General features: G+C 36.6%; 1 long non-coding RNA gene across 1 annotated transcript; it reads left to right on the top strand.

Moving 5' to 3' along the window:
- The first annotated feature begins 515 nt into the window (after positions 1-515).
- Positions 516-4,347, top strand: LOC148131534 (uncharacterized). Its single transcript, XR_015748389.1, has 3 exons — positions 516-688; positions 2,162-2,348; positions 3,655-4,347. It is a non-coding gene; the product is annotated as an uncharacterized LOC148131534 (long non-coding RNA).
- Positions 4,348-4,687: the final 340 nt, after the last annotated feature.

The following is a 4,687-nucleotide window of genomic DNA, read 5'->3' as shown; positions in this document are numbered from 1 at the left end:
GATCACATGATCAAAGCCCTGTTCCATTTTATCTGAGTTTGAGAAGCCAACCATTCAGTTGTGGCTGTCATATTATCTTTTTTGACCCCTCCCCCATAGCTCTGTCAGGCACTACTGTAGGCTGAATGGTAAAAAAAAAAATGCCTTAATTCACACAGGTGTTCCTTATCACAAGTTTGATATGCTCATTCATGTAGGCGAGACTGAGCCTGAAGGAGGGGTCAAAAATGCCAAGAGTCATTGCATACCAAAGATATCTAAGGCCAGCCCACCTTTAATTCCCACTCATTTCCCTTGGCTGTCTATAGTCCAGATTTTGCAATTAGCTCAATATTGTAATAAATATTTATATGCATTTGAACTGCCTGAATCTCCTATCTGTGTCAGCACTTTCACTATTCAAGCTTGCTTCTATAGCACTAGCACTTAAACCAGGGATGTCAAACCTGCAACAACATGCCATCATGTGATGTATCACAACTCCCCCTCCCTTTGCTAAACCAGGGGTGGGCGTGGCCAGCGCATGACATATCTGGTCCACAAGTTTAACTTAGACTTATATACTGCTTCACAGTGCTTTATAGCCCTCTCTAAGCAGTTTACAGAGTCAACATACTGCCCCTCAACAATCTGGGTCCTCACTTTACTGACCTCAGAAGGATGGAAGGCTGAGTCAAACGTTGAGCTGGTAAGAATCAAACTTCTGGAGTGAGCAGTAGTTAGCCTGCAATACTGCATTCTAACTTCTGTATTACCATGGTTCTTTAAGCACAGAGAATAGAATGGATAAAATAAAAATAACTATTTTCTGAGCTTTTTGGAGTTCCAACTGCTTTCTCAGACTGTCCTCATTGACGTCTGGTCTGTCCTTTCAACATGCTTCAGTCTGTTTCCACTGGCCTGATGGCTCAGTAAAATCCTGCTGGGCCTTCAGCTGCAGATTCCTCCTCCAGCTGTGATTCTCCTTTGATTCTTTGGAGAAGATTCCTTCTCCAACTGTGCGTGGATTTATGCAGCAAGTGCAATTAGCACAACACACACACCATATTGGCAATCTCCACCTATCTCCTTTGCCTAACTCTCCTGCTCTTTTATTTTCATCAAAAAGCAGACCTCTCTGTCCTATTGATTCTTTTTATTTTTCTTATATGTATCCATTTCATGTATTCATAACTATGTTTATACTTATAACTATTATCTTGTAAGTGATTGACAAATCAAATAAATTAGGAAGATAGTTTTTAAGCATCTATATTACAGTTCACCTGATGCCAACACAAAGAGAAAAAAAGAAAGAAAGAAAAATAACCCTTTTTAATTTTGAAACCATTTTGTCAAGCATGGGGCCATCACTTCATTATATCTTGTCACAAAGACTTCATTCTAAGGGTTGAAGTTTTAAATTTATAAGAAGGAATGTTTTGCAACTTTTCATTGAAAAACATATATAAAGAAATCATAAAAAAGAGGCTTCCCTAATCTCTAGATCATGCTTGAAGATATTAAGACACAAATTCTGCATAACTGCCATTATATTGCAGTGTTTCTCAACCTTGGCATCTTGACGAAGTATGGATTTCTACTCCCAGAATTCCCCAGCCAGCAAGGGGAAATACAAGGAATTGAAGTCCACACCTCTTCAAGTTGCCAAGATTGAAAAACACTATATTATACAACACAGAATCTGCATTATAGACTAATACAGATTTAAAAAATATATAGAATAGTATAGGTTTTGTTGGGAAAAAAAAGAAAAAGCCAGTGAGGAAACTATAAACCAAGTAACTCCCACTTTAAAACTCAGTTCATTTTACTCACCTTCTTCTGCTGAGGAGAAATATGTTCCTTTCGCGTGATATTTGATTTTGTGTCTGCTTTTTCATGGGCTAATAAGCAATGCTGTCAAGCCTTTTATTTTTAATTTGTTTTCATGTATATTTTCAATACTTTGGATCAGACTGTTGGTAGTTATTTGGCTTGTTAATACATCTCTGTCTGTAAGTGCAAAGGCTCTACTCTACTTGTATGGGTTCTTTTTTCATCTCACACCTTCAGTATAACAACTAAAGAAATGTATGTTTATAAATAGAATCTCTTCTGGCCTCAAACTTCTGCAGTGAACTTCCCCTGATAGCCTAAGAGAATCCAATTTTCTCCATAGAGCTGATTCTTCTATTCCAAGTTGTCCAGTTAACTCTTTGAGAAAGAGGTGTCACTCCCAGTTTAGTCTGCAAAATAGCAGTTATTTCCTCCATTGACAAAAGAGTTGATGACCAACTACAGTTGAAGGAGTAGAGTAAATGTATGTGTTCCAATCAGTTGTGGTTAATCCAAAGGTTAATTTTGAGGTAAGTATCATTCTAGTATTTGTCCTATTCATTTACATTGGTCTGGGTAGATATATATATGGCTGAAATCTCTCTATTTTTTTAGAAGGAGAATTTTTCCCCCATTAAGATTCATCCAGATTCACAGGAGAGTGTTCTACTGCATGGATAAAAATGACAGAACCTCTTTTTTTTTTTTTTAGATATAGAGTTTGGGTAATGAAATGTCTCCAAGAGAACAATCAAGTCAGAGAACACCAAGGACCCCTCATTTCAATCCCAAACTACAAATATTCTCCTTTATTGGTTCTTTTTTCTTTCCATTCTTTCTGCTTCTCCATTCTTTCTTCTATTTTTCTATTTTTTAATACTTTTTTGTATTTTATATTATTATAAATGTTAATATTTTTAAAGTATTTTTTTTTTTTTAAAAAAAGATTCTTGGAACCTTATTTGAGGTGTGCTGCATCATCAGTTTAGCAAGTCTTAAGTATTTATTTTCAATACTACAATAGATTAAATTAGAATTTGCAAATAAATTAATGGGTCAAGCTTTCCTTCTTTATTCAAAAGTAATGAAAACTGAGGTCAGTGGAATTTGCTTGTTTAATTTGCTTTTAGTGAATCTCAACTTTCTTAAACACACACGTCCAACCCTGCCGTGTCACATACCCTTCAAAAGATTCAGCCTTCAAATGTAATTCCCAAACCATGTCTTCAAAATTAAGTATATTAGAATATACTTATAGTTTAGAATAAATAGATACAGGTGTTTAAAGTAAAATTTAAATAGAACAGATGGATGTCAGGTTCTAAGAACGAAGAAAAAATTCATACATTTACTTCTAAATACATTCCTTTATGGTTCCTCGTCTATAGACGGAGAACTTTCCAAAATAAAAGAACTATTTGCTTCATTAATATATATTCTGAGAATTGCTAGGGAGGAACCATCTTAACACTTTTTCTCCTGACCAAACTTTCTAAACTTTTGTCTCCTTGACAGAGGTGGTATTCAAGTTTTGACCAGTTCTGGAGAACCGGTAGCAGAAATTTTAAGTACTTTGGAGAACTGGCAAATACCACCTCTGACTGGAGATTTTACAGTATCCTTCCCCTGCCACACCCACAGAACTGGTAGTAAAATTTTTTGAATCCCACCACTGCTCCTTGCTCCTGGAATGCAACCCCTTTCTTCTGGGAACCCAGGCTACCTTCCAACACAATGAGATAAACCACAATTAAGATTTTAAAAAGGAAGGGCTTGAGATTTTGTATAGAAACATATCGTGGCCTAATATCATCAGATCTTTTTTCTCTTAACCAGGAATGGAAAGATATGAAAGAAAGAAAAATGAAAACTTCCACTGCCTAACAAAATTCATCATTCATTCATAAAAACTGTAAGTCCTAGTCATTTGGGCTTTTGCTGTAGTCGTCTGTTCAAATTGCAAATGTGCACTTTCAAAAAACAATTTAACTTTGTTTTTCCATGAAGATGTTTCACTCCACATTTTCAAGAAAGATGCTTCCCCCCCCCCCAAAAGCTAACTGGACCTTGTTTTTCTTCAAGGAAAAGCAAAGTCCAGTTCCTTTTGAAAAAGCACCTTCAGGACAACCATGAACTGGATGACTAAGAATCTCCATAGATGTCTTTCTATTCAAGGAAATCTAAACTCTCCCAAGGTCTTCTGACTCATCTACTATGGCAATTTTTGCCTCCAAATCCTCTCCTCACCATGATTTCTCAAGATGTGGTAAAACATAAGCTGCTCAGAAACATTGTTTAAAAAGACCTTCTTCCTCTCTGCCATCACTGAATGTCAGTCTGATCCTCTCAAAATGAAAGGACCAAGACTGGCTCCTTGCAAGGAACACCAAACCATTAAAGAGGAAGACAATCAACAAGAACCTCAATCCTTTTCCTCAGCTACAAGACTGAAGAGGATACAAAACAACCACAGACTGGAAAAAGACAGTGAGACATACAAGTAGCCAAAGAAACATCCTGGATGACCAGTTCAACTACCATATTCTTTCACCTTATTAAAAAAAATCTTTCAAGTTGCTTTGTGTAAAGCCTTATTGTACACATGTGGGAATGTTTCCAAAAGCTATAAAGCTGAGGTGCCAAAGCTTTTGCTTTGCTTTTTGCTTTGCTAGTAGCAGGAAGCCTGTCACTAAGCAGGAGCAGCAGCTGATTGGTTGTTCTCTTCAGCCAATCATTGTAATGTTCAGTGCTTGCTGGAATCTGAAAAGGACTAGACAACCTAGATTTTCCAACAATTCTGTAATCCTAAATCTTTTTCTTGAGAGACTAAGTAGGAAGGGCTGAATAGTTGCCCCACATTTCACTGGAT

This window comes from Notechis scutatus, chromosome 3 (assembly GCF_049901735.1).
Source record: "Notechis scutatus isolate UNSWTSFEM ecotype Mainland chromosome 3, rNotScu1.2, whole genome shotgun sequence".
Lineage (NCBI taxonomy): Eukaryota > Metazoa > Chordata > Lepidosauria > Squamata > Elapidae > Notechis > Notechis scutatus.
This window is presented reverse-complemented; position numbering and strand designations above follow the sequence as displayed.